Genomic DNA, 13,355 nt, shown 5'->3' on the forward strand with positions numbered 1-13,355 from the left:
CCACTGGTAACCTCCCTCCAACTTGACAGTTCACCTTTCAGTAGGACCCGTTGTAGTCTCCCCTTTAACCAATTCCCTATCCACCTTTCAATTTTCCTATTGATGCCCATCTTATCCAATTTAACTAATAATTCCCCATGTGGCACAGTATCAAACGCCTTACTAAAATCTAAGTAAATTAGATCCACTGCGTTTCCTTTATCTAAAAAATCTGTTACTCTCTCAAAGAAGGAGATCAGGTTGGTTTGGCACGATCTACCTTTTGTAAAACCATGTTGTATTTTGTCCCATTTACCATTGACTTCAATGTCCTTAACTACCTTCTCCTTCAAAATTTTTTCCAAGACCTTGCATACTACAGATGTCAAACTAACAGGCCTATAATTACTTGGATCACTTTTTTTCCCTTTCTTAAAAATAGGAACTATGTTAGCAATTCTCCAATCATACGGTACAACCCCTGAGTTTACAGATTCATTAAAAATTCTTGCTAATGGGCTTGCAATTTCTTGTGCCAATTCTTTTAATATTCTTGGATGAAGATTATCTGGGCCCCCCGATTTAGTCCCATTAAGCTGTTTGAGTTTCGCTTCTACCTCAGATATGGTGATGTCTACCTCCATATCCTCATTCCCATTTATCATGCTACCATTATCCCTAAGATCCTCTTTAGTCTTATTAAAGACTGAGGCAAAGTATTTGTTTAGATATTGGGCCATGCCTAGATTATCCTTGACCTCCACTCCATCCTCAGTTTTTAGCGGTCCCACTTCTTCTTTCTTTGTTTTCTTCCTATTTATATGACTATAGAACCTTTTACTATTGGTTTTAATTCCCTTTGCAAGGTCCAACTCTACTTGACTTTTAGCCTGTCTCACTTTATCCCTACATATTCTGACCTCAATAAGGTAGCTTTCCTTACTGATCCCTCCCTTCTTCCACTCCCTATATGCTTTCTGCTTTTTCTTAATTACCTCTCTAAGATGCTTGCTCATCCAGCTTGGTCTACAACTCCTGCCTATGAATTTTTTCCCCTTTCTTGGGATGCAGGCTTCCGATAGCTTCTGCAGCTTTAATTTAAAATAATCCCAGGCCTCCTCTACCTTTAAACCCATAAATTCTTCAGTCCAATCCACTTCCCTAACTAATTTCCTTAATTTTTGAAAGTCAGCCCTTTTGAAATCAAAAACCCTAGTTGCAGATTTATTTTTGTTAATCCTTCCACTCAATTTGAACTGAATTAGCTCATGATCACTTGAGCCAAGATTATCCCCTACAACCATTTCCTCTATGAGGTCCTCATTACTCACCAAGACCAAATCTAAAATGGCATCCCCTCTAGTCGGTTCAGCAACTACTTGCTGAAGGAATCCATCAGCTATCGCATCTAGGAAAATCTGAGCCCTATTATTATTACTAGCACTCGTCCTCCAGTCTATATCTGGGAAGTTAAAGTCTCCCATGATCACAGTTTCCATTAGTATTTACTTTATTAAAAACATTAAAAAGGGCTCTATCCATATCCAAATTAGATCCCGGCGGTCTATAGCACACCCCAAGCACTATCCCAGGGGAGGCTCTAATAGTTTTCTTCCCCAATTTAATTGTTGCCCAGACAGACTCAGTCATATCCATTTCATCGCTTCTTATTTCTTTACATTCTATCTCATCATTGATATACAATGCTACTCCACCACCTTTACCTTTATTTCGGTCTTTCCTAAGAAGCACATACCCTTCAATACCTGTAGCCCAGTCATGACTACTATTCCACCAGGTCTCTGTTATACCTATAATATCTGGTTTCACTTCCTGCACCAGTAACTCTAGTTCCTCCATTTTGTTACCTAGGCTCCTTGCATTAGTGTACAAACATCTTAATTTTTGCTGTTTGGCCTCACTCACATTCTGTACCCTATTAGGCACGGTTATTTTACTACCAGTATAACCTATTAGACTTGTATCTACACTGCCCTTCCTCCTACCTACAGCTGTATCCACTCTTACTTCATTTTCTTTCCACTCTATGCTAAATTCTGGCGTGGAGATTACCTGGACATCTCCCAACCATCTCCCCCAAATTCCTAGTTTAAAGCTCTCTTAATCAGTTGTGCCAGCCTCCATCCTAGAAGTCTATTTCCTTCCCTACTCAGATGAAGTCCATCCCGAGAGAACTGTCCTCTATCCATGAATGCCTCCCAATGGCCATACATCCCAAAGCCCTCCTTATAGCACCACTGCCTAAGCCATCTATTGATAGTCATAATCTTGTCACGCCTTTGTTGCCCTTCTCTAGGAACAGGCAGAATCCCACTAAAGATCACCTGAGCCTCAATTTCCTTAAGCGTCCTCCCCAGCCTAGCATAGTCTCCCTTAATACTTTCCAGCGAGAATCTAGCCGTATCATTTGTTCCCACATGAAGGATAATTAGGGGATTCTTTCCCGCTCCCTTTAGAATCCTTTTCAACCTCAGGTCTACATCCCGTATCTTAGCACCTGGAAGACAGCACACCCTCCTATTTTCTGGATCAGCTCTGGTTACAGGCCTATCTATTCTTCTCAGTAAAGAGTCCCCAATCACATAGACCTGCCTTTTCCTAGTGACGGTGCTATTCTCCAGTCTATCCCCTGTTCCCTCTGGCTGCAAGTTCTTTCCATTCCCATTCTCCCTTGTAATCCTTTTTAACCCATCCTGTATCCTCCTGGGGCTCATATTTGGTGTAATCTCCATTAACTCTTCCCCTTTTCCTATAGGACTAACCGCTCTTCTCTTCTTCCTTGCCCTGTCACCTTCAGTGACTACCTGCTGAGCCCCTTCTTCATTTTCCAACTCTGCAAACCTATTCTGAAGCTCTATTTCTCCTTCACTAGCCCGTCTTTTCCTCTGCCTAGTTCTTTTAGTCACATGCTTCCACTGACCACTTTCCTCACCCAGTCTCCCCTCAGAATTCCCTAGTCCTGCTTCCATCTGCAAGTCTGAGCTTTCCCCTTCAGATACCTCATGTCTTTGCTCCATAATCTGCTCAAACCCCTTCCTAAACTCTACCAGACTTTCCACCTGCATCTCCAAACCTCTGATCTTTTCCTCCATCAGCTCTATCAGACAGCATTTCATGCAGACAAAACTCTTACCAGGTGCCCCCTCCAGGATCATGTACATACCACAGCTTCCACATCCAGTCATCTTCATTGTGTCATCTGCTACATGGGTCACTCCCACTGCCACCTCTGAATCTGTCATAGCCTTCCCACCTAAATCCTGTTAATCTGGGAAACACAAACCACACCAAAACACCACCACCCACAGCAAAACCAAACCCCACACAAGCACCATAAGACAAACTCCCACTCAAACTCCCCTATTTACAGCTCTGTTTGCTAGCTCCTGTGCCGCTGCCTGACTGGCTGCTACCTTTATAGGACCCCTAGTCAGTGCAGCCCCGCCCCCTAATCAGGGCTCAGCTTCTCTCCCAGCACAATGCCCCTACAAGCCTCTACACATACAGATACTACCAATACAAAACCAAACACACACAAATACCTTCTCCTCCAACAGAACTCCCACTCAAACTCCCCTGTTTACAGCTCTGTTTGCTAGCTCCTGTGCCGCTGCAGCTGTCTGTGGGAATGAAATAATTGTGATTCCAGAATCACACCCACATCGAAAGCTACTGCAGAATAGCTATGCCAATGAGGCTTGCCCCACCCAGACAACCATAAGAACTCCAAAAGGAACCTCTCCCCTCATTGCCATGCTGCCTGGACTGGCAGTACCAGGTTTACAATGGCGCCAGTGGTGCCATGGAGCTGGGCCCATGCTCAGAAGGGGCCCTGGCCCGTTCAGCTTGCACTGCTCCCTGAGACCCCGTCAGCCCACTGGCTCACCCCCGCCCACCACTTGCTCCTCTCGGTCTGCCAGTCAGCCAACCAGTCAAGAGCTCCTCTCCGCCCCCCTGCCCCACTCGCTGGCTTCTCTATGCCTCCTGGCCAGACCCCAGTGCACCTCTGACTCCGGGCAGTCTCTGCTTCCCACCACCTGTGGGGCCCCACCTGTCTCCCTGGAACTGAGCTGCCTGGGATTGGTGCAGAAGCCTGGCCCGTCTCAGCCAGTTGCAGGGGGGACAGTGTTGGGGGCTTGGATGGGCCCCTCCAGGCAAGTGGGTCCTGAGGGAGCCTGGCCGGGGCAGGCCCTGGCCTGGTTGATTGTGCCACTCCTGAGAGGCCGGAGCAATTCCCCGAGCTGGAACCAGCCTTGGCTGCACTGCCAGCTCAGCCCAGCAGATACAGTCGTCTGCCAGCAGGGGCGGCCCTTCCATATAGGTGAACTAGGCGGCCGCCTAGGGTGCCAATTAAATGGGGCGCCAAATTGAAGGAAACTAAATCAAATTTAAAAAAAAAGAAAATGGAAAAAAAAAGAAAAAGATGAAAAAAAATACAAATAACATAATGAAGATGTAATTATTTCAATTCCCGTGCACATATGGTGGGAATATGAATTATAATTCATTTCTCTATATTTCTGAGAATTTATTAATATGTCAAATATTTTATTTACTGAAAAAATAAATAATATTTTAGCTTTTTTTTTCTTTCAATTTGCGACGTAGGGTCAAGATGACCCACTTTGCAATTTTGATAAGCAATAACTCAGCCACAATAAAACACATCCACCAATGGCAAGAGCTGCAATGCTAGTGACACCTAATTCGACTATACAGCAAGGTCGCATAGCCGGAAATTCATCTAGAGCAGAGATATCGTGAGTTGATACATGTCAAAAGGTCATTTTAACACATGTTGCAGGTAGATGGTTAAGAATCGAGTGAATACTATGGAAAATTGTGTTTCTTGGTGCTAAAGAATAAAGAATAACATCTTTCAGCATTATAAATCCAAAATGTGAGTATCTTTAAGCGTTATTAAACCTTAGCGTTATTATTGGGCTGTATGATTATGAACTTTTCTTTGTTATAACTGTAATACATGTAATAAATAAGGTCCACAAAAGAAAAGTAACAGTGTTAACACTTAATAGACTATGAAAGTGATGACGTCACACTCCAAGCGGGTAACTGTAAGGAAGGGGATTACTTTCCGAACAACCAGTGTCAGGTTATAACATCGAAAAAGGTAATTTTGTTTCCGGGTAAACACTGTAACTAACTGTTTTAATAAGTAAATGAGTGTGTTACTAATCATTGAACTTTTAAGCAGTGAAAAGACGTGTTGGGACGGCTGCAATGTGGTTTAAATCGCCAACCATGTGCTGGGTATGTCAGCCATCCTTAACGCTATCATGCTTGCAGTCGGAAGCACAGTTATAACAATATTCAAATGCCCCATGGCATAAAGAGGAAAAAGAAAACCCTCAGAAGCTGAGTATCGTAAATGAAAGGCTGCGAAGGAAAAGGACCAAGCAAAACAGCAGGGATCCTTCCTGAAATAACTTCTCTTTAATCCAAATAAAGATGGAAGCAGTTCACAGCATCCAGATGAAGGAATTTTACTCGGAGAGGAGGTTAGCTCACATTCACATGGAATCAGTTTGGAACATCAAGATGAAGGTAGCTCACATCCCAAAAAAGCAGTTTGGAAACTCAAGATGATGGAAACTTACTTCTAGATGAAGGCAACTCACAGCATTAGACTGATATGGAAGTGGAGAAAATTTATTCACCTTTAGAGACACATGCAGAAATTGGAGTAAATGAAGTGGAAGGAAGAAAGGATGAGGAAGTTACAAACAAGTTACAGTATGGGGACCCAGCTTCATGGCCCAGATGTGATGACAGTGGGCGGCAAATTCTTGTGGAACATGAACACAAACAAGTTCATGCATTTCCCTTCCCTAAGGATGGAAATAAAAGAAAATTTTCTGATCAGCATTACAAGAGGAAACTCATTAATGGGGCAGAAATTCATTGAAACTGGTTACATTATTCAGTGTTGAAGGACTCTGCGTTTTGCTTTTGCTGCAAGTTGTTTAAAAATCAAGCAATTGGTGCATCACTTATTGAAAATGGTTCGAAGGACTGGAAAAAACATATCTTCAATTCTCTCTTCACATGAAAGAAGCACAAAACATTTGGAATGTTTTCAAAATTGGAAAGAACTTGAACTACGATTGAAAAAAGGAAAAACTATCGATGAAGAAAATTTACAAGTGATCAAGGAAAAAGAATATTGGCAACAAATATTAGAGTGTCTGATTGCTTTAGTGAGAGTTCTTGGTGGGCAAAATTTAGCATTCCGCGACCGCAGTAGAAATGAAAAATTATACACTCCAGGTAATGGAAACTTTTTAAAATTTGTTGAATACCTAGCTTTGTTTGATCCAGTCATGAAGGAGCATCTGCATAAAATAACTAACCATGAAACACAGGTTCATTACTTAGGAAAAAATAAGCAGAATGAACTCATTCAAATCCTAGCAAATGCCATTAAAAAGAAAATTATAGAAGCTGCCCATTCTGCAAAATAGTTTTCAATAATACTGGACTGTACACCAGATGTGAGTCATATTTATCAAATGACGATGATCATTCGTTTGTGGAAATGGAAAAGTCTGCAGATGAAGATGATAATGTTGACGTGCTCATAAAGGAACATTTTTTGGGGTTTCGTACCACTGAAGGAGACGACTGGAGCATTTATGACTGAAACTATTCTACAAGAGCTTAAAACTTACGTGGCCAAGGCTATGATAATGGAAGTAATATGAAGGGTAAAGACAATGGTGTGCAAAGAAGAATGATGGAAATCAACCCTAGGGCCTTTTTCGTTCCTTGCAGTGTGCATTCGCTGAATTTGGTTGTCAGTGATGCTGCTAGATGCTGTTTGGAGGCAAGCAGTTTCTTTGACCTGGTGCAATGTGTTTATGTGTTTTTCTCAAGCTCAACATGCCGTTGGGAGATTCTGACTCACCATGTGCATTCTCTAACTGGGAAACCATTTAATCAGACAAGATGAGAGATTTGCATTGCTGCTTTGAAGCCTCTTTGCTATGAACTTGGAAACATTTATGATGCCCTAATTGAAATTTCTGATGAATTTCTTTACTGGATCATCTGGCAATATGGCATGTTCAGATGCAGAAGCTCTTGCAAATGGCCTTTCCAAGGTCAAATTTGTGACTTCACTCATTTTGTGGTAATATCCTTTTCGAGATTAACCTCACAAGTAGCAGCTTCAGGAAAAAAACTTGAACATACATTCTGCTACTCAAAAACTGCAGCAAACTAAAAATATTCTGGAGGAATTCAGAAGTGATGAAGGGTTCGAAAGAACACTGGTAGAGTCTCTCGAGCTTGCTGAAGAAATAAACTTTCTGATAGAATTTGAACGAGCACCAGTTTGCATTCAGCAAAAGAAACAGCAGTTTTCATATGAAGGCTGAGAAACGCCCATTCAGAACCCAAAACAAAGGTTCAAGGTGAATTTCTACTTTGCAGTCCTTGGTACTGGTATTCACTTAGTTGATGAAAGATTTCCACAGATGCAGCAGCTAGAGTCAGTATTTGGCTTTCTATATGAGATCCACAGCTTGCAAAAGAAAACAGCAAAACAGATAAGAGAATTTTGTATAAAACTAGAGTCGGCATTGACTCATGAAAATTCAAAAGACATTGATGCTACAGGTTTGTTTAGTGAGCTTCAGGCTTTTTCAAGACGACTTAAGAAACATTCCACTCCTGAAGAAGTACTGAAGTTTGTTTGTGAAAATAAACTCACAGTTTTCCAAACATGTTTATAGTTCTATGCATTCTTTTAACTTTGCCAGTTTCCATAACTAGTGGGGAACGTAGCTTCTCAAAGTTAAAATTGATAAAAACATATCTGCATTCAACAATAGTGCAAGAGTGACTTGTTGGACTTGCCACAATGGCAATAGAGCATGAAAAGCTGGAAAACTGGATCTAAAAGAACTAGTGACTGAATTTTCAAAACTTAAAGGAAGAAAAGTCATGTTTTAAGAGCAAAGAGTGTTTTTTATTCAGAGTGTTTTGTAAATACAGGTTAAAGTTCATTGAAGAGTTTTCTTATTTCTTTCTATATTGGATGTGGTGGTAAGGGCAGTTAAAGCAGGATAGTATAATGGATGATTTGGGATTTGTAATAATAAAAATTATAAATGCAATTTTTAAATGCATTTTTATTTGAAATCGGACTGAACTATCATCTGGCTGTCGTGTAAAAATCTATTCTGAAAATTTCGTGTCTCTATTTCATCTGATATCAGAAACATTGGTTGGACAGATGGACGGATGGACAAACTGAATAATTAAGTCTGTTTAAAAAAAATGCTTAAAAACCATTAAAAGGCAAAAAGGGGCAAAATGTTTCCCAGTTTACTAAAAACCTCAGCCTAGATCTGCCCTTGGGAATTGGGGGTGGGGGCGCCAATTGCATGGTTCGCCTAGGGTGCCAGTTGCTGGCAGCTAGTCTCGGGCCACCCCTGCCTCCCAGCAGAGCCAGTGAGTGCGGCCGGGAGGCAGGGCATGGGGGAATGGGTTTTGGGGGGGGTGTGCTGGGCTGTGTGTGTGGGGGAAGATCTGTGTGTGTTGGGGCACTAGAGAGTGGGGGTTCTGGGGGGCGCTGGGCAGTTGTGGTGGGGCTGTGGGCAGGGGGGCACTGGGCAGGGGTGGTGCTGTGCATTTGTGGCAGGGTCTGGGTGGGGGTGCTGGGCATAGCGGGTCCGGGTGGGCTCTGGCCATAGGGAATTGAAGGGTGTTCCAGTGTTGGGTGTGGGAAGGGGGAGTTCTGTGGTGTGGCATGGGCCCACCCCCTAGCGGAAGGGGCATCCTGGCAGCACAGGGCCATTGTGCGTCTGGCAACTGCTGGTTTGTAAATAGTGCCTTCACACTGGGCTGGGCAGACCATGGCTGCTCCTGCCATACCATATCCCTGGCTGGCACCTAGCTCCAGGGACCGACCCCGCCCCACCCCCGCACCATGCTCCATTGCCCCCATGGGGGCCCACAAACACGTTTGGCACCAGACCCACAAAAGGTTAATTCAGCCCTGCCCATTGCCTTCCAGGGTAGGGTGATTTATTTCCCCCCACTGGAAACCCCCTTATGTTCTCATATAAACGCCCACCCATGCTTCATGCGGTGGCACTCACACTGCAAATGTACCACAGTTCATAAGTGTGGCACCCAGGGCAGCTGTAGATGGTGGCACAGGGACACTGGGGAGTTAATGGTTAAATTATTGAAGCTACCCATTGCCACTATGCATACAGCTGGCATTTCCCTGCATGGCCTGCAGCAAGGCCCATGGCACTGGGGAAGGGGCAGCACTGCTCAGGGCCCCTTGCTTGGGAACAGGCTGAATCAGGGATCAATCCCCTTCTTTGTGCTGCAGTGACATAGGCTGGTCCCTCACTCATCCCAAGTGCTCCCCATGCCAAGATGCAGGGCAGGGTCCATGGCTCCCAGTGCTGGTGCTTGCTGTATGGGGATTTTCAGCAGGAATCTCATCTCGCACTCACTCTGGTTTGGTTTCTGGACTCAGAAGAGCCCAAGAACATACAGGTAATGGGGGCAAGCCCACTAACACTGATGCCTGTTGGCAACAGATTGGGCCCTCAGTGACTCCACACCCTAAAGGGAGAGTCAATCCCTGGAAATTTCCAATCCTGGTTGAGTTAAAACATGACCAGGGGGTGAGAGCTAATGGCCCCACTGGCATAGGAACAATAATAACTGCGTGGCCCCTGAGTAAAAATAACATTGGGGTGGGGGCAGGAAGTAGCTGGAGAGACTCAAGCCCTGAGTCAGGGATGTGAATCATGGATAATTCTCTGAAAATATCTGCTCAATGTGCAGCAGCAGTCAAACAAGCTAACAAAATGTTAGGAACCATTAGGAAAGGCATAGATGATAAGACAGAAAATATCATAACACCACTACATAAATCCATGGTACACCTACATCTTGAATACCACATGCAGATCTGTCACCCCACCTCAAAAAAAAAGATATATTAGAATTGGGAAAAGTATGGAGAAGGGCAACAAAAATGATTAGGGGTATGGAACAGCTTCCATATGAGGAGAGAGAAAAAAACAGACTGTTCAGTTTGGAAAAGAGATGACTAAGGAGAGATATATTAAAGGTTTATAAAATCATGAATGGTTGGAGAAAGTGAATAGGGAAATGTTATTTATCCCTTCACACAGCACAAGAACCAGGGGTCACCCAATGAAATTAATAAATGGCAGGTTTAAAACAAAGAAAAGGAAGTATTTCTTCACACAATTCACAGTCAACTCATTGCCAGGGTATGTTGTGAAGGCCAAAAGTATAACGGGGTTCAAAAAAGAACTCGATAAATTCATGGAAGTTAGGTCCATCAATGGCTATTAGCCAAGATGGGCAGGAATGCAACCCCATGTTCTGGGTGTCCCTAAACCTCTGACTACCAGAAGCTGGGACTGGATGACAGGGGATGGATCATTCAATAATTGCCCTGTTCTGTTCATTCCCTTCTGACAGTGTCCAGTGCCAGATGGACCATGGATCTGACCCAGTGTGGCCCTTTTTATGTTCTTAATCCACGTCCTGCCAGCCATGCAGGAGACAGACATGTTGGGAGGGGGAGGAACTTGTCCCTGAAGGGGACATACACCTGCAGTCTAAGGCCCCACTGCCCTCTTGGGGTCCTGTGAGGGGAGGGTCTAACACAGGGATCCTGACTGGGAGGTGCAGCAAAGGCCATCCTAGCTCTGAGGTGCCTGAGGGTGTGTGTGTCTGTGTGTGTCTGTGGAGTGGGGGATGACACACCTTAATTCCGCCCCCCAAGCCAGTGGAGCAGCTGGCCTGCATGGGAAGGATGCTAGGGCCCCCCCAAAGGTGAGACAGCTGGAGTGTGCTGGCCAAGGTTCTCCAGGGGCCACGTCTAGGTGGGCTGGACAAAATCTCTCCTGGGGTTTGAGCTACTGCACATCCCTTCCAATCCCACTATGCCTCAGGACCCTTGCTGGGGACAAACTCTGCACTCACCCTGCACAGAGCAAGTCAAAGATCTGGAGGGGGCAGGGCAATGTGGCTCCCAGCCACTGGGAGTTCCAGTCCCCCATTGCTGGTGTCCCAGAGCTCCAGTCCCCATTGCCATCCCCACCCCCACCACCCCAGAGCTCCACTTCTCCCATTGCCACCCCCTCCCAGGATCCCCTGCTATCCCAAGAACGACTCACTGCAAAATGAAACGATAAATCACTCACGGGAAGAAGATGATAATGGCAGATTCCCTGCACCAGCTCGGACTCTGACTCTCCCCCAGTAGATATGACTCTGGATTTGGACACAGCAAATCCCTGGCTCATCCTGTCTGAAGATCAGAAAATCAAGAGACTCAGGGACACATGGCAGAACCTGCCTGACAATCCTGAGAAATCTGACTATGGCTGGGTCTCACAGTGCCTAAAGACAGGTTTCAGAGTGCCTAAAGTGGGCCACAGCCGAGAATGCCAAACTTAGGGCAGACTGATAAAATAGGGCAGATATACCCCAAAACTGGTAGCTATTTCTATAATTAGATTAACCAAACCAGTAACAAAAGCAAGCTTTTGTGTCACCAACCAGTCAAAACACAGTCCCCCTTAGGCAATCCAGGTCTTCTCACCATCCAGACACCTGGACTTTATGATGAGAGGTTACTGAAAACCCAATTCACCATACATGAGGTCAGGGCTGTCCCTAGCTATTCTGGGGCCCTATGCAGCCCCCTGCGGGGTGGGGTGTATATGTGTGGAGCCCCAGGCGTCCGCAGGAGCGGGGCTGGCTTGGGGGGTAGAGAGGACCCACCCCCCAGCACTCACTGGTGGCGCGGCAGGGGCCGGGTCACTGCAATTCCACTGCTGGTGAGTGCAGGCCTGGCCCTGCTGCAGTCCTCAGGGAAGTGGAGGTGGGGCTGGGGTGGAGCAGGGTGGGGGCTTTGGGAAGGGGTGGAATGGGGGCAGGGCTGGGGTGGAGCAGGGGCAGGGGCCATGGGGAAAGAGGCGGAGCAGGGGCTGGAGCAGCACACAGCTGCACAGGGCACCAGGAAATGTGGTGCCCCAAATTTCCTGGTGCCCTATGCAGCTGTGTACTTTGCATATGGGTAGGGATGGCCCTGCATGAGGTTCTACCAAACCCAAAGGATCAGACACTTACCCCCATGTTAATATGTATCTCAGTGTGACTAAGTGGGGATTTTCCCTTGTTATGTTTTATGTGAACCTATGTGAGTCTTACTGTTTTGCATGAATGCTGTGTGTGCCTCAGTTTCCCTGTGTATTGCATCAATGTCTAGGTGGTGGGAATAAGGGTGTGTGACTTTTGCGGGGGCTGCTCCAGCTGCCTGCATAGATGGTATGGCTGCCCCTTCATAACCTGAGACCCAGGAGGGGGATGCGACCAGGTGACTCTTGGCCCGGGAAGCAAGACAAAGGCTGGAGGAGGAGCAACAGGCAGGGCAGTGGCCAGGCAACTGGAAGCAAGTCAGTCTGGGCTTGGGGTGCAGGGGGCCAGAGCCCTGGCTCTGGGTTCCCCTCCCCCCAGGATGGACTTGGCTGAAAGTCACTGATTTCTCTGCTAACAAGTTCTGTCCTATGCTGTGTTCCTGTTGTCTAATAAACCTTCTGTTTTACTGATTGTTTAAGTCATGTCTGACTGCAAAGTTGGGGTGCAGGGCCCTACGGCTTCCCCAGGAGCCCCGTCCGGGCAGACTCGCTGCAGGAAGCGCACATTGTGAAAAGGGGATGCTGAATGCTCAGAGGTCAGACCCAGGAAGGTCGAAGCTGTGTAAGCTTCTTGCCCTGGAGACAGTATGCCCAGAGAAAGGAAGTTCCCCCAGAGTCCTGACTGGCTTCGTATGGAGTAGTTCCAGAGCATCGCCCTGGTGACTCCGTGACACTCAGATCTTACACAAATATCATGCTGTCAATCTTTAGTAAACTAACTAAAGATTTTATTAATAAAAGGAAAGAAGAGAGTTATTGAATTATTAAGGAATCAAGATACATAAAAGTGATTTTCAGTGTTCATAGATCAGGATAAAAGTGATGTTATATTTCCTGACTTGTAAAAAGTCACTCTGGTTTTACCCAAGCAGGTTGGGGATCATTCAGTTCCTTGTTCAATGCTTCCTCAGAGATCGCAATCCAGAGATGAGAAGCAGAAATGAAGACAAAGCAGTGATGTCACAGTTTGCAATTTATAGCTCAGCTCACGTGCTTGGAAAGTTATTGGCTAACATGAAGTCCAAGGTCACATGAGCATGGAAAATTACTGGTAAAAGATGGAATTTTAGGTCACATGTCCTCATCACAGGTCCTTACATGGCCCATCAACCTGTGATGGCTAATCTG

Source organism: Lepidochelys olivacea, assembly GCF_965140295.1.
Source record: "Lepidochelys olivacea isolate rLepOli2 genome assembly, chromosome: 14".
Lineage (NCBI taxonomy): Eukaryota > Metazoa > Chordata > Testudines > Cheloniidae > Lepidochelys > Lepidochelys olivacea.